This window comes from Anopheles arabiensis, chromosome 2 (assembly GCF_016920715.1).
Source record: "Anopheles arabiensis isolate DONGOLA chromosome 2, AaraD3, whole genome shotgun sequence".
Classification (NCBI taxonomy): domain Eukaryota; kingdom Metazoa; phylum Arthropoda; class Insecta; order Diptera; family Culicidae; genus Anopheles; species Anopheles arabiensis.
In genome coordinates, this window is record NC_053517.1 from 29,484,864 (window position 1) to 29,512,151 (window position 27,288).

General features: G+C 44.2%; 1 protein-coding gene and 1 long non-coding RNA gene across 2 annotated transcripts in view; one reads left to right on the plus strand and one right to left on the minus strand.

Annotated features, from left to right (window-relative positions):
• LOC120894372 (protein similar) overlaps window positions 1-27,288 on the plus strand; it is a 113,677-nt gene that overhangs the window by 56,036 nt on the left and 30,353 nt on the right. The window lies entirely within an intron of this gene.
• LOC120894376 lies at window positions 2,289-2,960 on the minus strand. The gene is made up of 3 exons (XR_005738189.1): window positions 2,845-2,960; window positions 2,706-2,770; window positions 2,289-2,632 (listed from the first exon to the last, which is right to left on the minus strand). It is a non-coding gene; the product is annotated as an uncharacterized LOC120894376 (long non-coding RNA).

The window sequence follows — 27,288 nt, forward strand, 5'->3', positions numbered from 1 at the left end:
AACACTTACATCGATTCCCATCTGGGATACTAGAATGGAGAGAGCATCCTTTTTGATTCAGTTCCCATTGGCTGTTTGTTTATTTATCTGCTGTTTATCTGACGTTTCTCCGAAGCTGTCACCTGTCAGATTGATAAATGTAGTGAAGTGTGAAATGAATTCACGTGCCTTTTTTTCACGGCAATTTTTTCCTCATACTGCTGCTGAGGAGGAAGAATTCTACGCCTGGTGATGTGTGATTTTGAATATTAACCAGCAGATCGGCACGCTATTCTGGAACTCAGTCACGTTTTATTGTGAATACAAACGTTGTTCTGCCAATCGAAGAATCAACACCATTGGGGTGCAATCTATCTTATTTTTTTCGATAGTTTGATTAACTTTTTCATGTAATATTTAAATATTTTTATGTTGCAAATTATCATCAAAAACGGTGTCCATACTGGAACAAAATATGAAATAATATATTGCAAATACTTTTTCATGTACCTTCCTCAAATATGCTACTAAAAAAAACATTAACAACTTACGCTCCACATCTCTTTGTCCTCGTGTGATGGGGAAACAAGGAAAAGATGTGCGCTCGAAAAATTGGAACGACGTTTGATGATTTGCGCATGATAGGGCACAATCTACCTGTTTTGTGCTTCCGTTTGTGTGCGTCCCCATAGGAAAGTGAAAGCTAACGGATACAATAAAAGCAATCTAGCTTCTGCAAAATAGAAGCCCCAAACCATTCCCTGTGTGCTTCACTCTGTACCTAAGCGAGAAAAAATAACGACTTTCCATATGACATCCTTGCCTTATAAAAGCAGGGGAGAAAGTGAAAGTAAACGAAAAGAATTTATTTTCATTTCTTACAGGCTGCCAATTTGTTCGATCGGGTGCTCTCCTTTCATACTGCCATAATAGCGACCGAGCCGTAGGATATAGAACCAAAAATGGGTGAAAAACTCACCTCGAACTCTGCAAATCTCAGAGCAATGCTGCGCTCCTGTTATGCATTTGTGCTTCTTTCTTGCTTCTTAAAGTATCTCTAGATTAAATTGGAATCTTGCGTTCTTGTGGGCGTAATTCCCACACTGTTTGCACACCAACCTGGAATGCCATGCTAGTGTGGTTAAAGTTATCTCGAATGGAGGTAACATGCAATCAATAAATAAAAAGTAAGATGTACAACTGGAGGACATCTTCTCTCGCACCAAACCTTAACGATAGTGCGCGCTAAAGGAAAATATTTGAAATTCCTGAATTACATTTTATCGGTTTATTCTTTCGCCTTCGGGAGGAAGGGTGGTTCCACTAGAATGACTTTTTCGGGCAAACTTTATCCTTCGTCAATCGGCTCAGCAGCGAGAAAGGAAGATCCAGAAAAGTCCATCAGGTAGGAGCGAAAGCAAACGGAGCTCACCGTAATAAGTTATGCAGGAAATGTTCCACCCCATTGCTGATCCGGTAGAATGTGATACTGGTATGGGCTTTTCTTTCTTGAATGATTTGCGATGCTAGCGAAACCATTCAGCTTGGTCGATGTACCGTTCAAATAGGACACAATTTAAGTTGGAATTCCATCGATGGTTTCCATTATTTTACCACTTTTTCAAGCAAGTGCTCTATCTCGGATTTTTTTTTACAAACCTGCCTCATGGTTATGCTTCAACATAAATCGCACCAATGATTGATCGAACAGTGAAACACTCCTGCTATTGGAACATCTTTAATATCCTATCTTCTAAATCAAACCATCATATCGAATGAAACACGCATGTCACACACAGAACCGAGATTCCTATATCTTTGCGTGATTGTTTTCGTTTATTTTTCTCGCTTCCGTTCAGCAATCTTACAAAAAAAAGCTTCTCATACGACAGCTGTCAATTACCAGCAGTCCCATCTCAGTTAGCGTGCTTTTTCATTTTTTTGTCCCGGACACCTTAGAGTTTCAAAGGTTGCAGAAATTGTAAGTGACATCTTTTGTTGCCGTGAGATTTCTTACGATTTCACTTTGTGAGCTCTGAACAGCACGAAAAAAGGATACTACGGGAAAAAAAGGTTAGCTTTAAAGGCTGGTTTCCTGGATAGAACAACGTTGTGGCTTCTTTTAACATGTTGTAAAACTTTTGTCAACATGGTCTGCATTATAAATAGAAGTTATGACACGAGGTTTTTTAAATTTAAAAAACAATCGGAATGAAACCTCATGGGAGTAACTCTTACTCCCCGGTATTAATCTATTTTGCCAAATCCTACAACCACGTCGGACAATACCATAGTTTACCATGCTTTACGTTTGACACAACGAATCATTCCCTAGCCGTTCGGTTTCCTTCTTTGTGACTCCTGGCCGAGAATCCTCCAATGTATTGTTATGTTCACCCTGCGTTGTTACGACATGTCTCTGATACCTATGCGGATAGTGTATGCGTTTGTCAGTTTTGCCATTTCTATCTACCCCAATCAGATATCCATTTCAATTGGATACAATTCAATTCACATCCTTGAGTATCGGGGGTCGTGCAGGATAGAAAAAGTACCGTATGAAAAAACGCTGAATACGTCATGGTAGAGTGTGGTGTAACTTTTCCTTGAATAGCATTCCCGCTGTGGTTCTCAGTTTTGACACGAATATTATCTAAAATGTTGATTGATGGTTATAGTTATATACATTAGTTCCAAGTTGTATTTTGAAAATGATTGAACATTACCAACATTCTGCAACTATTTAAGTGTCCTAGCTTTGAATATTATTTCATTGGTGATTGGCGTCTCGCTAAAAAGGTATTAAAAAAGAATCATAAGAAGCCTGTTAGCTGGTAGAATCATTTCTACTGCTCAAACCATTACATTTCGAGTGCAATTTGATGATGGACCTCCCTGGAAAGCAGCAGACCGTTTGTCGTCGTTCCATTTTCACTCCATGCTTCTGGATATCCTCCGGAACCTCTGCCACCCCGCTCCGGTTTAAGATTCGTTCCACTGATCGGTTTCTTATCCATCAAGCTTTTATGCGGTCGTGAAAATATCAATAAAAACGACATTACTTTAATTGTTTCTGGTACAGATTTGTGAATATTCTTCCCATCCCGTAGCCCGTATCTCGATCTGATTATGCGCCACCCATAGATTGGAAAATTTCGGCAGCCATAAATAATCCGATTCCGCCCGTTACGCCTCTCATACGAAGTGGAAATCTTAACGAACGTGTACTTCCGGAGCTAAGGGAAACAAATTTGTCGCTCCACACTTTATTCTTAAGTATCAGTCGGCAGCGTCAGGCAGGCTTGCTTCCATGAAACAACAAGCCTCACGTGTGCGCGTATGTGGCCGTCGGCATTTACAAAGATGTTAACGAACGTACCCGGGTGTGCGTTATGAATTCCGAACCCATAACAGCCTCGCAGGTCGATTCGAACCCGTGTGCATATAAAATTGGCAAAGAAAATAGCAATAAACGATATCTTTCCATCGTCTATTGCTATGGTAAGCACACACACGCACCCCACCCGACTGATAAGTGGTGCGTTCGAAAGGATGAAGATGTATGGCGGTTAGATGTCGCGTTGCGCATGACTAACGGCAGATGGCGCTCCTCCGGCTGTACGGTGAATAGGTCCTGAGCATTTGAGTTACTTCTCTGTATATTTACGCATGAATATTTCCTACCAACGACAGGCACACAAAAAAGAGGCAAACACCGTCATGGTATGGGCACGAAGAACACTGTGTGCCAGACGAGCAATCACACGTGGCATTTCAACGGTACCGGCAGGTAGCAAACGATCTTTATCAAAAAACCATGAATGTAATTTTCCAAAAGGGTATTTCACAAATCTCCTCCACACCACACATCCGCCCTGCATGCCATGGCTTCACCCGCAACCTTTGCGATAAGCAGATACGGATCGGTAGTTTTCGATTTGTTGTTGCTTTTTGAATTATGGTTTTATGGGCCTGATGTTAGTAGCCTTCATGTTGCATAGGATCGGTAAATTCCCATGCGTTTAAAACTAAGCATTAGCACTGGGTTTAAATTATGATCGGTATGAATTTTGTTGCATAAATTAATGAATATATTCTGCAGTGAATCTGATGTTTGCGAAAGCCCACTAAAGATATTTACATATTTACAATACAACAATTTCAAAGTAATATGCATATACCGGACGCATAGCATAACTTGTCCTAAGTTCTGCAAAAAATCTACCATTTGACTCATACAGCTCATGCCTTATGACAAGACACGTACCCGTAGGCTTGCCTTTGACGTACTTTCCATGGTATCACGACTATGCTTGACCTACAGAGATTAGTTTGCACAGCGGTACAACTGTCTGTTTGTTTGTTTTTCAACTGTAAACACTGAAACCAAACAGGTTCTTCTCTTTCGCGATTTCTTAAGATTCAAAACATAGAACTCGTTATAACTTATTTCATGCACTCTACTCGAAATAATTGTGGGAGCAATATGCTTTCTATTATTACACTTTTTTATATTATCTTGGCAATGGTTGTACGTAAGCGTGACATAAACTAATCAGAGGCAACAGTTTTGATTTTTGAAGTGAAATTATGATAACATTAACATTTTAGACTCCGAAAGCTAATCAACTATTTTGGTTTTCTTCAAACCCTTTCACCGAACAATTTTTATTCCCTCAACCACTTGTTCATCAACAATTTGCAGCGGGAGAGTTATTATCAGTGGCACCAGATGAAAAGCTGGCGCCCACAGCAGGCGCATCATGCAGAGCATTGGTTTCGTCTATAGAAGCCTCTGCCGCCTGCCCATCGGTGTTTTTCTGTCTGTTTTTGTTGTTGCGCCGTTGATTTGTTTCCTTTTCCCCTCACTGGTGGTGATAATAGGGGCCCACTATCAACATCCGTCATGGGATGATAATGTTTACGTTTAGCTAACTAATCCACTTCACTCCACTACGGGCTACTTGGCAAGATTGAACTGGCACGAGGCCTACCGATAGAGAGTGTATGCTAGCTGCCATGCTGGCGATGTGCCATCTTATCTTTCACACCGTCGCTTCGATCCTCAATTCTTCCGACGTTCTCGCGTACGATAAGTGGGGTTTGTTTGCTGACGCGCGGGAATTATGGTATTGGTTTTGTATCCTAATTATATTATCTTTGTGAGAGAGAGGTCGATTATCAATCGCACTCAAGCATGGTTTGAATCTGTTGCTAAGAAACGTAATCGGTTGCCAATTGACGGATTAGTGGGTTTGATTTTGTGTCGTTTTCGTTGCTTAATACAATACTCAATCATTGTAAGCTTTCTTCAATTAAAGCATTTGTTTGAGCAGTGCTTTTGTTTGGGTTTTTGTTAAAGTATAACAATAAAAATATGTTAAAAGAGCACAAAACCAACTGCAGCATTCCGTTTTATTCAAACCCGTGGAAAGTGGGACACCTCCTTGTCTACTCCGTGCGTACCCAATTCCAGATGCCATTAATTTACAACTTTCGCTTGCAAGCGTCGTTCCGAGGTGTAAATGGACCACGGAAAAAGGAGGAAAGCAAAGACGTTACATCCAACCGTAGCACAGTAAAAGCTAAAACATATCTTCCTTTCGGTGTCCATGCTTCCCATAACCGTAATGGTTCTGCGAGCTCCAGATTCGCTTTTCTTTACATACATAATGCGAGCATTTTTATCGCCTTGTTTTTCACTGGTACGCTATGTGCTAGCTTGACTTTTTCCGTGTGCAGGAGTTGCCGTTGGAAAATGGTTCGTGTATGTACTACTGGAACCGTATTCGTTAAAAGCTTACTGCGACGCGTGCTGCTGCTCAAGGTGCTGGAAATTCGCATGAAACACTGTCAGGGCGGCACACCAGTTTATTTTGCGCTGCCGCCTGTTTGTTGGTGTATGATTTGTCGCTTGTTTTTCGTGGGTTAAAATAGCTAACGAAGAAAAATCGTGCCCATCAATCCAGATAGGATAATAACGAACGATCTTTTTGGTGCGTAGAAGATATAGCTAAAGGTTATATCAATTCCGCTGTCAAACTGGAAAGGTGTGTGTCGGAGATTAGTATAGGTGTTTACTTGAATTATTGGATATTACATTATCACTATATGTTTGATCGAGCGTAGCAAGTTTAAGCAAACATCGAAACGTAACTTTTCTGCGAATCTCAATTTAAAACAACCCTTTTTTAAAACTGCTCTGTTCATTGCTCTGTGAATGTCGCTTGCGTGAATAATATAAAAGTGGGCGCTATATCTATACAGTTGTTCATCTGTATACGTAATATTACATTTCAACTGCGATGTTGTTATTCTTCTCTGAACGTACTTGTAAATGCGTTCGCGGATGCACTCAAACAATTACGCTGTTGCATTCGGTTTAGCTTCGGCAGTTGTAGTACCACCGCTGTCGGCTTTTGCCGACACAGTAGTGTGGTTTGGTAGTGGTGCATTCACAAATGTAGATTCAATTTCAGGCCCACACTGCAAATGCATAGAATGAATGCATCGTGTGTGTGTGTGTGTATGCGTACTAAAGCGTTAACTGCAAGTGCAACACGTGACTCGTGTTTGCGCGTGAAGGAAGGGCGGTAGAGAGGCGAATAGCGAAAACAAACCCACAACCTCGTGACCGGTAAATACTGGATAGTGGCGGTCCGGGAACGACTAGCGTTCGGGCAGAGGTAGTAGCAAAAGTTGACAGGGCAGTGGGGGGACGGGGGACGGGAAGCACAATGTTTCGCCGGTGCGGTTGTATCAAGAATGAGGAACGGTTCCGGCGAACGACTGAACACCTCCCTGGGAGGCCGCAAGACTCACGAGTACGGTGAATGGAATATTTTTGTAATAGATTATTTTTCATTACGTAACGCAAGCGTACGTGCTGCTGGTCGGTTGTGCTCCAATCGCTGTTGGAATATGAACTGTATTGGAAGGGTTGCTTTAGTTTGGGATCGAGAAGACGTCATTCAAGGATAGCTCTGACCACGACTAACAGCAACACGTGTTGTTTTTGTTTTCTAGGTTCTTCAGAAAGTATTACTACTTTAAAATTAACTAAAAAAAGGTAGTAACTTTTTAGCAGAAAGTAGTTTGATGTGTAAGTCATTCCACAGCGCACAGTTTTCTATGCTCATGGTGTGAAGCAGACAGTAAGTAGGGACAATAGGACTGTATGATGTGTCACAAAAAAGATCAAATAACTATTACACACTCCGCTCACACTCCCTTAGCTCTCGATGTATGGACATGCTTTACAATGCGTGTATAAAGTACGTCAATATGTGTGTCGTATTTGTGTGTGCGTAAATGTGTTTGATAGATAGAAGGTATTACATTTTCTTTTCTTTTTTCTACCAAAACTGTTCCACTTGACCTTTCCTGCCGTATTGGACGGCCTGTTGTTTTTTGAGCTTGGCCACATTGACAAACCCCAGTCCAAGAGCGAAAGTGATACATCAAATTCCTCCACTGTCCAACACCTGGGAACACGCTGGGTGGGATTATTCCCTCGTGGAGCGCAGACCATTCTATCGTGTCTTTATTCCACCGCTGATTAAAAGGCCGAGACCGTAGCGGGGGATCTCATTTCAGTGCGAGTGTCAGATATCACTTTCATCGTAGCCTGCAGGAATTGAAATTGTACGCTGTTGTGATGTGTTTGAGGCTTTTAAATCTACAAAAGTGAAGAGCGAATACAATACAAGTCTGTTGATGTGTTGAATGGCCTTTTAAGACTTTAAAACTTTAGTAACGAAACAATTACAACATCTTTAATGTAGCTTTAATGTTCATGTAATTAATGAATCCTATTAAACCTTCACCGGTCGTCACGTGTTGGTTTAATCTAACACGTGTTATAATGAAGCTAGTATGAAATGATAACGATCTTTTTGTAGTTTTTGTTTGTTATTGTTTACAAAAGGCAGCTCGGCGTCTATTGTTATTGAACAAATATGTTCCCCTTAGTTGGGTATTTATGTTCAACTCATCTTCTTTCTATGCAAACTTTTCTCGCTAATACTTCATAATAATGACTATGACTGCGAATTTTCATAGCAATTCACTATCTCGTTTTAGATTGTACCATGTAATTAGATAAGCCAGTGTACAGACTGCATCTATTTTACTTCCTTCATAATATTTATTCTTTAAAAAGGCATCGTTTTAATGAAGTCATCAAAATGAATGGCGCCTTTTGTATTTCTTCCTGTGGCTGTAACCTCTGAAAATAAACGATGCTACAGTAACACGCGATTGCTAACGTCCCCTGTGCTAATAGTACAGTATGAATTATAAATTAAAAGGGTGCTCCCACAATTCTACACTTGAATACGCAGAAGCTGCAGCATTCACCAAATGGTACCAAATGTATGCGCTTTCTATGCTCAAATAGCTTTATTGGCACAATCTGCTTCATCATGCCGTGAAGTTATGTGCATGTGGTCTCACAGTGCAATGTGTGCCTGCTGTTTGCGAGAAGGATACCTTTGTGCATAGTTAATATCGGTGAACAGCAAGGTGACGGCAAGGTCACCCTTCCATCAAATGCATCGCGCACACCATCGGTTGACGCTGTTGACCCGGGAAAGCTGGTTTTTGATGCATCGAATTTAGTACTCCCTCTGCTACCGTATGCAGCAAATAAAAACGAATTTTCCTTGTCATAGATGTCGTGCTGCCCTTGGGGAACATGGTGTTGCAGTTTGGAGCAAGCTTTTTTCCGTGGGTAACGATGACTTGTTAAACCTTTACAGTGAATGCTACTGAATGTAGTAATGTAGTAGCCTCTCCGTCAATGTCACAAAGCATATGATCAAGGAAAGTAGACAAAATGACCTCGCCGAAGTGTTTTTGCTATGGGAAAATTGTCACCTACACCGACAACGCGTCATGTAAGGACTTTCAAGTGGAAAATTTTAATTACTGACCGCTTGTCACAGGTGTGCTGGCAACAGAAAGCTCGAATCGGACTGAAGATGAATCCTCCTTTAGCGCCAAGCTGTTGCACTGGTCCTGACCGAACACAATGGCATTGCCTGAAGCATGCTAGCCAACGTTGTATAGATAGTTGTACATGTTCTATTCACTTAATCACATCCAGACCTTGCTGTAGCTAATAATCCTCCGTGTTTTAGCTTAACCGTTTTGCACCGTGCGATACCGTATAAGAACATTGGAAACGAAAAACAAAAGAAGTCGTGCCTTACAAGCACTCGAAAGGACAACTGTCGTCAGCGTGGGGAAAGTTCAGTTTCCTCTCGACAAAACAGCTCCCCAGGCAGTGCATGGGTGCAACGGGCGACAGAACCACAGAGCAAAACGATCGCTGCCATCATCGTTGTGCTTATTATCATCCGTCGAATCCTACACGTTATCCAAAAGACAGCTCTACCGGAGCGTACACAGCGAAACGGAAAGGATAAACAATACAAAAATAATACTGAAGATAGAGTCTAGGAAAAAAACGAAAAAAAAAACAATAACACCGCCGAGATCGGATGAACGAGGGATAATTCCTTTGTGTCACCTTTGTGACAGGGCAGGGATGAAGATTTAGTGATGTGTAGTTCAATTACCCAATCCGTTCTAAAACGGTAAAGGATGCAACGGATCGGTTGCTGCACATCCTTTTTCCTTTCGTAAAGTATAGCCCGAAACCAACAACTCCAAACAAGCGGACCGCTGACGCCCAAGGACATGCCAGATAAGGTGAATTTAGGGGTACCCCGTCTGCCGTTTCCATCGTGTTACAAGACCGATCGGGGAGGGTTTGCAACTGTTTTCGAGTGAATGCTTCCTTCTGCTGTCCGCCCGAGCCATTGCACCGGTGCTTTGTTTTATTTTTGCTTTCACATCAACTTTCCAACCCTGGAGCCGTGGGACACGAAGGGGGGAAAAGGAAGACCAGGGAGGGAACATTCGCCAACAACCCATCCGTCAAGGATAACAAGCCAAACTCGTTCGATTCAATTGAATAATAAAATCTTGCGCTTCGATCAAAATCATGCTGTGCTGCTGCCACTCGAGGCGTTCTGCGTTCTTGCGCTTACAGTTTGATTGTTTTTTCGTCCATTTTCGTCGAAAACTGGAATCAGATAGCATGCGATCGAACAACATTATGCTGACGTTAATAAATGTAAATGTTATTATGGCCCGAACAGTTGCACGAAACGCTCGCGGGCAGGACGGGCAAAGGGAACTGCAGCTCTACTAGGATCGAAGGGAAGCGCAACGAATGGGTTAACGGTTTGTACCCAGCCACATACACTACCATTGTATTGCATTTCCAATACACAGCCCTGCCTTTACAAAGCACCCACTATGGAAAGTACAACTATAACCATTGGATGCAGTCGATCGGGCTCGGGTGAAAGAATTTTAGCCACGGCTGCAGTGAGCGAATGATGCCAAAAGTCTTGATTAGCATTGAGATTGATTTTAAATTGGTTAGTTGCTTACATGGCCCCTTGCGAGCGTTCCCACTGATTTTATGGTTGTTTTTTTTCCATCCCCTCCAATCAGACCGGGCGAATCCTATCAGTCTCTTTCTCCCTGGGGGTTGTGCTTCTTGCGCAGGTGGTAGTGGTCGCTGGAAAATGAAACATTTTATTTGTTCGTGGTTTTATGCTTGCTCTTAAAATAACATGTTTTATTCAATGCAGGGCGCTTTCATCTTGCAGTAATTATCCGCCACCATCTGGCAACTAGCTGGAACCGTGCTCTGTCAGCCAGTGCACACAAAAAAATGTAAAACTAAAATACCCTCAAAAGAGACAGTACAGAAACTCGGGTTTAGATGTACCATTACGGATGACCAGAGCAGAAGCAATGCTTTTAAACTGCGTCCTGGTTCTTTGTTTGGGAACATGTTCGGAATACCAACATAACGCTAACAGTAATATGTTGCTTGTTGTTACGTGTAGTATAATAATCACTACTTAGCTTATAAAAATGGTTTACTTTTTAATACTAAACGAACGGCATTCACTTTATTCAAAGATGCATAATTAAACATCAATGGCATCGCTTTCATCCTAGCAAACGCTATTCCCTGGATGAACCGTTTGAAATACGTCCTTGCCGTGCTCGCTTTGTTCCGAGTGCTTCAGCTTCCTTTACAATGCAGTTGGGAGAATGCGCCTGGTCTTTGTGTGTGTGTGTGTGTGTGTTCGGTAAAATGGTACCTGGTGACGCGGTTAAATGGCATCATTAATTTGATAATTAATTTCAAATAGAAGACTAATTACTAATCATGAGCTTTCATTGCGTCTTCCCAGGAAAAACTCGACACAGAAATACATGCAGTTACAAATAATTAACTTTCTGAAAAACGCTTGTCATTTTCACCTGCTTTTCATTCTTCCTCGCAGCTTGATGGTGTCCCTGCTTGCAGAACGCAAATTTGCATCGTTATGTTCGTGTTGAGAATTGTTAATGAAGCAAGCAAAAAGTCCCATTGTCATCATTCTTCGCCGAGCATTGTTGCCAATTAAAAGATAAGGGAATTGCTATGTTACTATTTGATACATGTTTTTTTTTATGTAAGGGTTTCTTTCCTGTTGACTGATTTTCTAAATTCTTGCGGACATTCACTTCTCGTTTGAATTTGGCAAACCTCAGTCAGATCACTTATCTCTCCCGAGCTTTTACGCTCAACGTTTGAAATGGTGAGTTGCTGCGAAAGGTTTGGATTAATAATGAATTATTTATTCGCATAATTGAAATGTAGCGAAAAAGCTTTGCGGGATGCGAAATGTAAATAAAAAGAAAAGGGATGTACTATCCGATGGGTTTTCCGGAACCGCACTTCTGCCTTCCCCGCACATCTACTCACTCGCCCAAGTCTACACGAACGAGTGAGAGCCGTCTATGGTAGGAACCGATCCTAACATTAAACCCTAGCTGAAGTGTGCCCGATTTGTATCAAATCCGGCAGAGCATACACGATTCACACAACTTCACCGTTCGTGCCGTGCAGAATTTTATCCCTTTTCTCGATACATGAATGCTTTTGATATTCTGGCTATGTGTTTTTTCCTGTCTTTTCTCATCTTCTCTTATTCGCTCTCTCTTTCCCTTGCTCGCTCTTGTATCCATTTGACGCGAGGACGTCGTTCCCTTATGGTTCGTAAACAGCGGCGACCGCCGTTTGCGGCACCCGCCCGTCTGATAAATCCGCACTAATGGCAATCTAATTAATGGGTTTTATTTATATTAACCCTTTCCAACGGGGTTGGTGCTTTCATAAATAATATTTTAGCAAATTAGTTTTTCCACCCGCGCGGGACTATCAAGATCCGATGAGAGGGGGCCACGAGAGCGATTGTGGCCGGGCAGCTGCTTCTGCCCTTACCCGAAGGAAAAGGTGGCAAATCAAGTTTGTGCTGCTTTCGGCTAAAGTCACCCTTGCCCGGCTAAAGCTCCCCTAGCAGTCTCGAGAACGCAACACAGCAAGTCACAACCGCAAGGAATCATCGAGTTATGCACAACCGAGCCACCGTCAACCGCATTCCACCTGACACGTCGGTTTTCCAATGGACCCCGCTCCCTGCCGCTTGCCGTGAAGCTTGTGGGAACCAATCGGTTCTGATGGCTAGCTTGTTCGCCGGTCGTCTTCCTACCCACTGCCAACACAGGCAGGGCGAAAACTTTTCCGAATGCATTCTTGACAGCACGGTTGATTAAATCGTTGTCGAAGAACACAAAGTGAAGCGCAGGAAGCGCACACTGCTGGAGGATTTTAAGTTATTACGTACGGATAGCGTGACGGCAGCTCATCCCGGGAGATGGCAACCTTCATCATCATCGTAATCGGCGAGTGTATCGAAACAAGAAGGCTGCCCAAACTGTTTCGATAGTTGGGCGGTTGAAGTTTTCGATTCGTCTGGCTGACTGGTTGGTCGTAGAAAAGTTAAACGAACGTTACACATCCTGTGTTAAACAGCGATAGCTAACTTTTCCCGCTCGAACCTCGTGGCATTCATCAAATATTGGCACCTTCTGGTGGTGGTAGTGGTGGTGGTGGTACAAAGTTGCCAATACACCTGGCCCGTCCCGCACACTCGGGCAGCTTCGCTGTGCCATTGTACTTGCAGTAACGACTTGCGGCACACCTGCTGAGAATAACTATGCTGATCCTCTTCTGGAATAACTCTGCACTCCGCTGTAGTCCTTACCCTTTCTCCAGTATTCGTTGCAAAAGTCATCCGAAACCGAAAGCAGTAGTCGTTAAAATCGGAGTAGTTTCACACGTTCCTTCATCGAAATGGTGCCAAAACTCGCTCGCCCGCTCACAGAGTGCCAGTAAGCTTTACGAGTCCCTTTCGCTTGCCGACACTCGCACGACGGTACCTGCTGCACGTGATGTAGATCTTGTCAATGCTGCTGAGGTGAACACAGGCAGAATAGAATACCGTTTGGCATAGGTCAAGATGTAGGACGAGCGTGTGACCCGTCGATTGGCCCCGAACAGAGTGCACCATCTGTGAACGAAATCATCGAAAGTAGTCCCCAAGTTTCAGCCAACCACCGGGCCAAAAGAGACACGTATCCACACACCCCCACCCCGCTACCTAGAGCATTCGTAACGATCGCCAATCGCTGGCTTATGGTTTGGAGCGGCTTGAGCGTGTATTTTTTTTTTTTTTAATGTTCGATACCAGTTTGGAATGGGCCACTTGGAATCGGGCGAGTAACAGTTCCAACTTTCAAATCTACCATTGAACAAGAGAGTTGCGTTTGCACTGCCACTTCACAACTCTGCCTCACATTTTATGCGGTACGGCTAATTGATTTCGGCATGAGTATTATTTAGTTTTGCTGATTATTTTGTTGTGTAGCAGCAGCCCCAACGTAAGGCGAGTAGAAACCCCAAAAAAACTCCCTTGAAGGTGGGGAATGTAGGAATTTCCATGTATGCTCCAAACTACGTCACACACCAGTAGCGGATAAAAGACTGCCGATCATGTCATGTGCTACGTCTCTTTTCATGTTTGTTCGCATATTTCTTTAACGGTTTTGGCATTATGTCTGCGTGGCCCGGCCGGTGCCGCACTCTTCCTCTCTTTTGGTTTTTTGATTTTATTTTTAAGTAACCGGTTTTGATTGGGGTGGGGGGGGGTGGTATGGGACAACGACACTGTAATTTGAAATCATACGATGGTTGGTCGTTGACAAAAGCGGCAAAGTTACTGCAAGCAGTTTATTTTTTATTTCTTTGTATTTTATTAACAAGTGCGCAGCTGAGCATACCCGTATGTTGTGAGATTGTGTGTATAAAGTGTTTCCTTTATTTGTGTTATTTTTTGTATTTAATTACTAATCAGACGTGTGTTGCATAGAAATGGATATTTCTCCATTGCACAGATATTCTTAAAAGGGCTGAATTAGTTATTTAGCGTCACTTTTTACGCCAATAGTGAAGGAATTCGTTTGCTTTATGTATCCAATTGTGATTCATTTCACCGTAGCGTGCTATACAGTAACGTAAGAAAGGGGAAATACTTCCAAAGGAGTTAGTGGGAAATATTCATCTCCTGCGATTACAATCAGTTCACTGATCGTTTCCTGCAACGATAAAGTAAAGCACATACCCAAACATACACAAATGCCCACCATTAATATGTCAGATGTATAAAATTTATTGCATCGTTCACTGGTGTTTAGGGGAGGCATCCAGGTAGGGCTAAAAGGAAGCAAATAATGATGCACTACAAAGAGTTCCCGTACAAATTCTTTCATTACTGTGTTTTGCCATCGCAATTCGAAACAGTTCCCTGTAGTGGAATAAAAAATAATGACACTTGGTTGATGTGCTATTAGCACCCTAGTAATATGTAGTAATATATAGTGGCTATATCTTTTTTTTCATTTCCATGCTCTCGACTGTGCCTGTTGTTTTACGATACAAAAACAGGGGCAGAACCAGTTAAATATTCCTGCGTCCAGGAATGGAATGAAAAGAAATAATACTGCGAGAGAGGCATAGAATTGATTTCCAATTCAATATTCCTTCAGGTTTCGACCACTCCGCCACGTTGTCGAGAGGATACAATTTCCTTTATTGTTATTTTTTTTCCTCCTCTTTCGTTCTACCCACCTTCACTGGTAGCATGGCACGTGCTGGTGCTATTGCCATGAATTTGGGTCTTCAAACCATCGCTCGAACCACACCACTGTACATTCTTCCTTTTGTGCATTATGTTGCCACTGTTTACACCTTTAGGCCACCACAACACATTCCATTCGCTGTTGGCTTCAGTAGAAGAAATTGCTTTGTTTTTTGGAACATTCCTGCTTTACGTTGGTTGGTGTTTATGGGCGAAGTATCGATGTTTTCGGTATCGGTAATTTGACATTGGAATTATGCAAGAACGAAAGTGGCGCCCTCCGTGGATGGGTGTGCTAGTTGTGTGCGCCCGAAGAACCATCAAAGTAATGGTATTACCTTTCTCCACTGAAATGAATTTCCCTCCCTGTGCGCGACATTTCACGTGCACGTGGAAGGTGTGAAATAATAAAAGATTATTTCGTTGTTATTCACGATTACAGAGTGCCGTAAGGAGGACTATAAATTGTGATCAACATACATATCAAACATGGGTTATGTACTTAAAACATTAATTTCTCTCATAGGTTCTGTTTTGAAGCATTTTTCTAGCATTGTTACACATCTTGTAATTCTTTAATATTGTATTTACTAAACAATTTAACATAAATTCGGTAGAAAGTGCTGTTCTAAATTTAGTGCTAGCTGCCCAATAGCATATACTATTGGTGAAGGTCATCTTCTGCGGTGCCGCTTTATGGGACGAATGGGGGTTTGAAAACGTAGTAATGGATAACTACTTATCGTACAATTTATGATCTTCCGTAAATCAAAGCAAGCAGAAGCCCCGATGTTTATTTTTTCACGGGCCAAGATAGAGTCCTGCCTCCTAGATTTTGGCCGTTGGCTGTTTTGTTATGGCCTTTTATCTTACTCTCGTAGTATGTAGTACAAGACGTGCTTGAAGATGGGTCGATTTTATGTTGCTTTGTTCCCCGGCCCTAGTGGTCGCACACAACAGTTCAGCATTAACACGTGTGGTCCCAACGGTCGTCAGCGTCAAGACCCGTTGTTTATAGTATTTTTTCATGTTGTATAAATAGATAGCATATTTAAAAGATACAAGTGATACTAGAGTAGTTTGCTTCGGGTGATTTAAACAAACGTCAGTTCTTACTAAACTGGTACAGTTTGTACCCGTAATTAAAAGCCCCTTCCGTTTAGAACATAATCTAAAACCAGCAAACGACAGTTACTAATAATAGATTAGATGTGCCACGAACAAACGATTGCTTCACTCATCAACACTTCTGCCACTCAATATCGTTTATCCATCGGTGCTCCCCACGCCTGGTGTCGCTTACTATAGGGGTTCGCTTGAGGTCCCCGAAAAGACAACTCCAACCAACTGTTGGTGAGTGGGGATGCAAACAGTACCCCCAGTCATCAATCTCAATTTTTGCGCTTTCATGCGAGTCGTCACGTATGGCGGTTTCACTCCATCCAACCGTGTGCCGGGTAGTTGTTGAGTGTGTTTCATGGTTGGTAAGGGCTGTACAATGCCTTCACCATTACCTACACATGCATATTGTATGTGCGGCGTGCCAAAAAAAAGGTACGTAAAAAACGCACGTATCTCGTTTCCATGTTTTTTTTTGGCAAAAGTATCGTTTTTTTGACAACTGTTGCAACTGGTTTGGTTCCGCTTTTGTACAAACTCTCGAATCACGTTCGATATTGTGAATCCCAGTGCGCCGGTATCGTCAGCTTTATGTCTGCTCTTTGCGTCAGTGTGGTGAAATACACGAACAGTTTATCCGGCGACTACTATTCTGTGATGCCACTGCTGCAACAGTACGAACAGTTTGCCTGAGCTACGCGGTCGGTAGACGATTATTTCATCATTTTTCATCGGGCTTACGTGTGTATCCCCTCCGAACCAACCTTCCTTTTATCTAGCATTAATCACTCTCTGCTCGTGTTGCGATGGTTTGACGACGTGTCGACGGTTCAAATCTGGCATTGACAACCTTTCCATTAGAAAGCCTCCCGTGGGCGATTCCATTGACCTAGGTCTTTTCTTCTGTGAAAGTCTCGGTTCGGGAAGGTATATCCAGTAGCCAAAACAATCTTTGGTACCATATTCACAAGTTTAGGGATACATAAATGGGACCAGAGACTTACATCATGCATAAATTCAAAGGTAAACTATTCATAATATTGTTAAATATAAACTGTGTAAAAATACGCTATCGAAATTGCGTCATAAAAATACGTTGCTTCTTTCCGTTGCATCACGTTCCCTGTTCTACTGTAATGGCCCACTTATCCCGATGATTCTGCTTTTTTTTGTTATGTCATAAAACGTAGAATAGGGAGCTGCAGCGGGGTAAAGTCTCAATCAATCCCAAACGCTGTGCAAACTGTCACATGATGCTAGTACACAAAAGGCAAAGGATTCAGAACAGAGGCAACATTTGCTCCCGCTCTCACGCTTTTGCGCCTTCGACGGTTCGGGACGGTTGGCTAAAGTTGTGAGCAAGAAGCTCCAGAACATCCCACAAGGGTCCCAAGGGAAGCTAGAAAAAAGGAGTATCCGGCATACGCACCCCAAGTCCCGCAACCCGAAAACCAAGTTTCACTAGCTCCACGATGCCAAAGTGAGAGTGAATCTGGCTGGATCCACACCAGGGATGAAACTTTGTGGCGAACGTTTCTCCTCTGAGTTTCTTGCAGGTTCGCGCCTGCCTCTCTGAGCGGCTGCTGCAAACACTGTGTGCTAGAAAGTGAAACCGGGTCGATTTTTCTATACAGTGTGAACTTTTCTTCGTTGTTCCCGGTTTGGTTGCAGTGAAACAAAAAAATGATCTTTTCATCGCTGGGAAGTCTGTCAATTTGTAGCTCTCGGGGTTAGGATCTTTTCACGCTATGTTTGCCTATTTCTGAGAGCAGTATCTATCGGGATGTGCTAGACTAAGCCACCGAGCCGAAAAAGAGACTTTGAGTAACGGGATAGGGACCAGTGTTCCTCAATCAACTTTATTGCAGGCGTAAGAGACCGACGGGCAGGAGAGATATTTAAAAGAGCGAAACACTGCATCGAATATTCCAAGGGTTTTATGAAACGCAAGGCATGCGAGTGACTGTCCTATAAGTACAAAACGAACCATCTAATAACAACTACAAAAAACCGTTTCAGACAACTTATCAAACAAAACGATTTTTTTTTTCGTTTATGACCATTCAAATGGTTTTGCGTTACATTTATGTAGTTGGCATCAGAGAGCGTTTTTGCTGCTATCTTGCATTTCGAACACAATTGGAAAGACGATAGCCATAGAGAGAAAGGGAACGAAACCTGATCTAGAGAATAATGACGAAATGGAGGGCCCGATTGACGAATGTGTGTAAGCCCGTGCGAACTCTCCTCCCATAAACACGCACCACGAAGGTACGGTGGTGCGTCCGAAGAGAAATGATGACGACATAACTGCCATCCGGTGTGCAATAGCATAACCAATACCAGCAACCAGCTCCGAACCGGCCAGCTTGATGACGACACCGAGAGTCGTCGTGTAGCTTGAGCCGGTTGTGTTGTTGGTGATGGTGGGGATGGGGTTCCGCTTACCAACCTACTCCCCGTGCGCAGGAAGAGCACCCGAACTGCACGCGGCAGACGGGTCCTAGACGGGAGGATATCAATAAAACACACACGCAAAAAGGCAGCAGGCAGGGACGGTGCCGAGGCTGCGCGGCAACCAAAGAAGGAGAGCCCCGAGATATTTGGAGCAATCTTCGGGTGTCGCACGACACAGAGCGGGCACAGCTTCACGAGCAAGCGCAAACGTTGCACACACCACCGTGTGTACTGTGTTTGCTACAAAACATGCTTCCTTTGATTGCATTTGTTTTGGAGCTCGCTCTCGTAAACGCACGGACTCGCAGCGAAGAGTGATGCTGCACACTTGTCCACGCCACGTCTAACGTCCCTTCACTCCCAGCGCGGCGGCCGCTATCATCGCGCCGCTCGGGCGACAACGCAAACATATCGCAGCAGGGCTTTGCTAGCCTGGTGTGCGTGCTGCTGCTGCTGCTGCTGCTGTGTGTATCGCTCTCGGCACACGATTGTCCACTGCCGCGCGCGCCCTTCCTGCGCTCGGGCCCGCCCGATGGAGGCAACGCAACGTTACAACAACATACAGCTCTCGCTCGCTCGCGCTGCTGAGCTGGTGTGTGCGCGCTGGTCGGGACAGAATACACACGAACCTTGCCGTCGCGGCTATGTTGGTGGAGCGAATCTATCGGATCCGGTCGACGCTCGGGCTCAGTCAAAATCGCGCCGCAGTCAGAGCAAGTTGTGGGGCTCTACCGTTCTTTACACTGTTTTCCGGGCCAATCCGGACTTTCTTCGATTTCGGTTTTACGTGCGTGCGTGCGTGCGTTACGTACGTAATTCCACATCGCGCGTGAGTGTCTGTGTATGTCTGTGCCTATTCGTGCGTGATTCTTCCCTTTTAACGCGTTCTTTTCCGTCTTGCACCGAACGTTACAAAATCTCACTCACTTTCCCGGCAAATTAACGTCGGGTTCCCAATCCCACCCACCCCACCCCACCCGGTGATGTGCAATCTGTCGCGGCTGCTACGTTCCGAATTTCGCGATTAAGCAGCGGCGCAACGAGCTTTTGACAATGGTGCTGTAGCCTACGTTCCGGTTTTTCGTTGTCGCGAATAATTTCGTATGGCATACGCGAATTGCAAAAACGACAACCTCCGCCACCGCCGTCGCAGCTCGACAGCAGCATATCTACCGAAACGCGAGAAGAAGCATCAGTAAACGTGAAACATGATGGCTTCGGAACAGTCGTTCCATCCGTTGTTGTCGTCGTCTTCATCGCCCCTTTAGAGGAAAGTCCACGGTGGTTACCGGAGGTTCTTCTTTGCTCGATGGTGCGTTTCGTTTATGAATCTTGCTTCGCCAATACTTTTCCCGTCCCGGGTTATTCATGCTGGTGTGTGATTTTTTTTTTTCGGACCCTAAAAATGGCGCTATCTCACCATTTTCGCATTCTTTCTCTCCCTCTTCGGTCTGTGTAAATCAATTTTTATGTAGCTGTGTGCGTGTGTATATATGTGTGTCCCCTACACCGCCCATGCCCTGTGGAGGTTTATGCACCGCGAAAGCCGCTCCCATTATTATCTTCATTACGGCCTGTGTTTGCCCCGTCTGTTAGCTCTTCCGTTCGTTTAATGGGAATGGGGTACGGTGCAAAACGAACAGCAACAAAAAAAAAACAACAACGATGCAATGTGGCGATGACAGATCTACCGATTGTTTTCATCCTCGTCATCATTGCTTTCGGCAAATCTGTCAGTGTTTCGGTACCGGTTTTTGGCGTGCATATGTGTGTGCAGACGAATTGAACATGCAAACGATCGCTGGTTTACGGGGTGGAAAGATAAACATGGGTGAAAATGTTTAGTTCACTTTGTACATTGTGCGAGTGTGCGATGGTTGGAACCATTTTCAACCAGTTTTTATTGCAACTAAGAACGATAGCAGGAGAAGAAGGAAAACGCGTAATTCGCTTCAGTGTTGAATATCCCGCTACTACTATCCACCCCAAAACGTGCAGCCTCAGGTGACAGGTTTGAACGGATCGGTTTGACGTATGCTGCAGCCAAAGCCAAAGATGCAGCCCCGGCAAAACACATTAATTAATCTGCTACGACATGCATCTCACGCGCGCGCCCGTTTCGTGCATTATGTAATGGCGTGGAAGATGAAAAACTAAGAACAAAAGCAGCAACTTGCGGTGGCCGAACCGCGCTTATGCAAGTGCGCAGCGTGCAGCGGTGCAGTGTACTATCGCTTCTTTGTGTTATCTCCGTTAAAAAATGAAGCAAACATTTTGTTTTTAACAGAGTCACAAATGTGTTCAGGATCGTTAACACACACACACACGCGCGCAAGAGAGAAACTCTTATTTGATCGATAATAAGCGATCTCAAGCCGATAAAAAGGTGTCAAAGGCGTGTGATAGACTTTTGTTATAACAGTGAATGGTGAGAACGATCAATTTGCAAATATAAACGATAAACGCAAGCAAAAAAAAAACTGTTTGCACATTTGCATCACCCCTACTTGACAGGGGGGAGGAAAATGGGGTTCAAACATAACCAAACACACTTCTGGGTGAGTGTGTGATGAGGTGCTGTTGTGGGTGGGACCGTTATGATGGTGAGGTGATAATGAACAGGGCAGGTGATAATCGCTAACCAACACTTGATTGGTACTTGAGTCAACGAAAATGTGTATAATATGATATTGATGAGAGAGAAGAACAACAAATATGCAATAACCGACCAGTGGTTCAAGTGGCCAGTTCAATGTTTTGGTGACTGCTGGTCGCAATGCAATACGGAAACAGGAAAACAATTTTACAAAACACAACCGTAGCTATTGTGATCGATCACGTGTAGAAGAGTGAACGTGCACTGAACACCAGCGTGTGTAGTAGAAGAAGAATTGTTAGAAACCGTTTACGTAATCCATTACCCGCCCACCCATCATCATCTGTTACGTGTGGGTTGCTGCACCTTTGTGTGCGGTTCACTTTTATACAAGCTAAAGATTGGAAGAACTAAAAATCTGGAACCACGCTGCACAAGGGTGTACCTTTCGTAGAGAGTGAACTAGAACTAGTAGAAAGAGGAACAAAAAAATGGAACTGGTCACAGTCGAAAAGAAACACACCACCACCAACGAGCGAGAGATGCACGCCGCTGCTGCTGCCGTTGAAGAAGGTGGATGCAGTTTGCATCTAGCGTTTGCAACACCCGAAATAGATTACGTCCATCGACAAAAAGCACACACACACACACACACACACACGCGCTAACGGCGCGTTTCTGATCGGTTGTGTCGGTTGTGTCTGTCTCATGTTACGTCTAGGACGGTTGTGTGATACGGTGTGTATGTGGGGCTTTTTTTCTGGTGCAATGTAGTCACAGGCCATGAGGAACCGGATTCCTTCGAACCTCCCCGTATTGAACGGCGTGAGCCAGCCCGATCAAGCACCATTGCCGGATTTGATCCGCGTGTACCAGTGATTTTCCGTTTTGTTTGGCGGCCTGCTGCAAATCCCTGTTCCAAATGCGCTCTACACACCGTCTAATTAGTGACGACGTTGTTGGGGTTTCCAATTTAGTTCCAATTTTTCTGTTCGCTGCTTCGCTGCTTCTGTTGCCCTTCTCGCGCGCGCAATTCACGATGAAGCGAATGCCTATTTTTGGTCTGTTGCTGCTGGCAAATGCTGCTGCATTGCTGCACCAGGGCTGCACACACCTAAAAATCCTTTGGTGCGCATTAGATCTTTAAACGCGTTAGAGTTAATAAATTAAAAGTGACCGTTGACCATAAAGCTTGCTTGATTTGTGCTGTGTGTCTGTGTGTGTGTATATTAACGAACGGTTGTAAAGAAGCGAGAGTATGCTGTATGCTTTCTTTACGGAGTGTTTTTGCTGCTTCGTTGCTAGCGCCGCTCTATTGATTAGATGGCGTTTCATAGACCTGGTGGTGCTGTGGTGCGATGGTTTGATTGTAGGTTCATAAACAGCACCAACAACACGCTCGCTATCAATATCTCTATTGCGAACGCGATTCGAAAAGCAGAACGGCCCAAACCGGGGCAGAAAAAAAAACAATTTCCAGAACAGCATTTTCAACTTCTTCCCAACACCAAGACGCGTGCAAAGTTGTTTGTGTCAAGAGAATAGAGAGAGAGAGCGAGAGAAAGAGGGAAAGTGAGCTTTGGGCGACGACGATTTGCCCGTCATCCCGTAGCGTGATTTTAATTCAATCATTGCGAGTTACGTCGTTCTCGGGTCGTTTGTTAATTTCGTCTTGCCAGCGAGAGCCAGCTCGTTGCTGGCATTTGGGGTCTTGGTAACCCGTGTGCGTGTCTCGGTGTGGGTTTCCGTTTCAGTAACGATGTAATGTGGGCTATAGACGCACGATACATGCCTGGAGTAGCTGCGGGTAGAAAACTCACACTCACACAAACAATTGGGACATCGTTGGCTTTTCGGGGATGATAACAGATTGAAGTTTTTCGGGAAAGCTGATAAGTTTTGGAAGCAAATGTAGTTCTGTTTTCTCCCTGCCATTGGCAATGGGTATGCGAGCAGCATTTTCTCGTTCCCGCTTGCGTTCGGTTTTAATCAACGCACCAAACGCGCGCACTGTAATCAACCGTAAGAAAATTTACTGCCTTACAGATTAAGTTTATCGCTGCCCAAAACCTTTGCTTAATCAACCAGAGGAGCCCCGGCACCTGCGTTCGTCGCTACCCCGTGGCCGTATGCATCCTAGGACGATTTCGGGAGCGCTTTCGTCTATTTCCAAGTCCTCCAGTGCCCGTGAAGGGATGTACCTGCCTGCGGATACGAATATTGAAAAGCGAAAAACGTCACCTACAGATGGCGGACGCTTTGCCTTGAACAGCACTTCAAATTCTCATCAGACACGTGCCAACAACTGTCACGGGTCGCTATTATGGTTTTCGATAAATCAAACGCCCAAATCGCCGCTCTATCGAATCGTGGAACAATATTATTCTGCAAACGCTTTCCCAGAACCGTTAGCCAACGTTGTGCTGCCGCCCATCGTCATCGTGCGGCAACCGATCGGAAGCCGCAGACAATTTTCCGGCTGAACTTTCCGCAGCCCCGTAAGATTGATGGGCTTAAAACGGCGGACGCACAATCTGCGCGTGTGGCGCACCAGTCCTCCTGGCCAAAATGGTTCGATCGCGGAATTGTTTTCATCATCGTAAATTATTCACTTTCGTTTTGCAGAACAGAGTGAAATAAAAAACGAAATTACTCTCAATGTGCTGCTGCTACTTCTCGGTGGCCTGAAAAAATATTGACATATCCGGTTTGGAACGCATTAAGATTGCTTGATGTGTGCGTGCGTTCTTTTTCCTTTCTTTCCTGCTTTCTTTTAACATTCCGCTGCACATTTCTTGAACCTGCGCTGCTGCGTTCAATTGTTTCTGTACTGCTCCCGAGGTTTGGCATGCCCCGGCATGTTGTCGTTCGAATCGCTTCCATTGCCTCGTTCTCGTGCACGGCAACAATTCGTCCACTTGTACACCACCAACCCGCATTATTGGTGCCCGCTTGTTGTTGTCGCCTGTCCGGGGTGCGACCTACGTTTCGCCAGCCAATACAGCAAACCTACACACAAATCTGGCGAATGATGAACCGTAGCGAACGGGCCGAAGAGAAGTAAATTGAGCAGAATCAATGGGTGGTGTGTCGGTGTGGGAAGAATAAACCGAGAACCGGGGGGAAAAGATTGCTACAACGTTGATAACTTTGCTGACCCTTCGTCTGCGGGGCCACGCACCGGGGATGGTGCAGAAGGTGATCTGACCCCGTCCGCATGCAAAGGCCGGTACAAAAATTTCCTTAGCACCCCGGGGATGGAGTGAAAGATTACGGCAAGCGTCCACTTTTTGTACCTATATGCTGCTCTCCTCCGATCGTTTTGTTGTGAGTTGAGTGATCATCGACATCTTTGCTTAGATTGTTCGTTGAAAACACGGTGCGTTTAAGGTCCTGGGTGGTAGGCAGCAAACAATGAAAGATTGATAATGCCTCTTAACGAAGGATAGACTGAAGATTCAACGTTTCTGTTTTCACGGTAATAAAGTAATAAACAAATCTTCTAAGTACCAACATGTCCTTAATTGATAACTGTTAGATGAAGTTCAACAGCATTTGAAATCTCCTTGCTCCGTATGTGTGCACTATCGATGGGTCGTTAATGCAGAACATACTAAATTTAGCGACAAATATGAGATTTAGTATGGCAGAACATACTAAATTTAGCAATAAATGGGACTCGTGCAATGGGGTGTTGCCTTATCGCATGAACCAACCTACCGCCACGATGTTGTCATTTGTTTGTTTCCGTTGCACACCGTCGTGTGCATTTCTGCGCTTTTTTACACACAAACACACAAATGACCGTTCAGTTTTGCTATCTTATAAGACTGTGAAGTATGGGGTGGAGATATCTCCTGCCCCCTGGTGCTACCCTCCATCCCTCACCACAATATTCGCTCTCAACCGCCGTAGTCTCATTGACGGCATTGCGTTTGAAATTGTTTATGTTGTTGATGTTGGTTTTCTTCTTCCATCGCTCACGTGCGGTGCACCCCTTACCTGATACCTCCGGCAAGACCAAGCACAGTGGCGAATTCACGTTAAGAGAATGATCGCGCAAACAGAGCGTCGTCTATTTATTCTAACGATTGCTCTCCACTTTATTGTATGTGTGTGTGTGTGTTTGTGTGAGCGTCGAACCATCGCTTCGTTCCGCATCTCCCCTTTTTTACGCAATCAATGGACACATGGGGCACGAGTGAGAAGTGGGTATTTTATTTGAGCTTCCAGCGAGGCAATTTTCAGCTCTCATCACCTCGTGCCGTCGAGGTCCGTGGGCGCGTCCAGTGCGCGTCAACGTCATCCGTATGTTCGGAAGCACGGTTTGAAAAGGTTCTTCCATGGTGGAGGTACGCGAAGCTGGTTTGAATGGCGACGGAATTGCAAAAGCTTGCTGGTGTGTGATTCAATGTGCCTTCGCTGCAATTCGCTACGTGTGGCACGTGCTCGGAAGAGATTCCAGTATTGGATGACAGCTAGAACAATTACTACTTGTTTAATGACAGTACGCTGCCCAGATCAGCGGACAAAATATGTTGGGATGTTAGCTTTTGGCGCAAATAAACAAGCAAATCCTTTTGGCACAGGAGTTTCATCAAATATGTTGTTAATACAATGTTTGAATTTATGGTACTTGTACCATTTCCCGGACCCGCTATAAGGGAAAAAAGGAAAGCTTTTACCTTTGCGCTTACATCACCTAAACCATGTGTTTGTCGATGTTTTGTTTCTCCTTCGGCAACGGGCGTTTTTTTTTTCTTGTTGCAAAATGCGCCCATCGGGGCTGCTGCATGCAACCGATCGCTTGTGCATTGTACCGATCGGTTTAAAATTAGAAAAGCTTATCCACCTTCTGCATTCACGCGCGCGCGTGCTTCTCCCCCAGGGCTACCGAATCGTGGGTCAAGCGAAGAAAGAAACGCCGCTTGACCAATGCAAAGGTTTGCGCTTGCAAGGGGCCAGCAAGCGCGACACAACACCCGACCAACCAAAAAATCGTCTGCGACATTGAACTGCATGCGGACTGCAATGGCTGAAATTTCGCTGCTAAAGGTAAAGTGCGATCGCCATCGACACGCGAGGGACCGTTCTGCATCCATGAGAGAGGGAGAGAGAGAGATAAAAGGGTGCCAATGACGCGATACGCGCACCAAACACTACGTCTTACAAAGTGATTGGTGGGAGCCAAGGAAATCCTTAAACCAAGGCCAAATAGTGCACCTACCATAACTTCCGTCTCTAGACAGTAGAGTTTTTTTTTGCTACTACTACTCCTACTACTACTGACACTGACACTATTGCCTTGCTAAAACGCGTCAAACCAAACTTGTTTTTGAGTGAGACTAGCGAACAAACGTCAGAGTGACGTACGTGTTGCAAATGTACGATCTTCGTGTTGTAAATATTATCTGATCAGATTTTGTTTACAAATAATCAATTCGTCAGACTTATCAGTATCATCAAGCTGCGCCGCACGAAAGAGACCCACTTATGCACCGGTAGTCTGGGCTGTTTTAACTGACCGGTTGTTACAGGAGCTACAAATTTCTCTGACACTGCAAAATCTATTCACGAATCTTGCACGATCGGTGGTAAGAATGGAGAGCCTTTGCTTTATCGTTTCATCTACCCTGGTGAATGATTTGCAATTTGTGAAACATATTCCGTAGACTTATGACCTCTAAATAATCGGTAATCATGCAGTGGAGGTAAGCATACGGTTAAGACCAATAGACCGTATGCCTTTTAACGTCACTTGAGCGGCACATTTGTTTTTTACTACACTTTACAGAACACATGGGACAAAAACTACATTTATTGTTCGTCATGTCATTCGGTTATGGTTAGATTAATTTGCTATTGGCTTTTTTTTGTGCTGTTGGTATTATGAAGTGAAGTGAGTAGCAACAAAAAAAGGTACTTGAGAGCTGGGTAATGGGTACACACTCTCGTCCTTCTCTCTGCATCGATCGGTAAAATGTTGAAGAGCTACAAAAAAAAAGTCCAACACGAAAAACACGC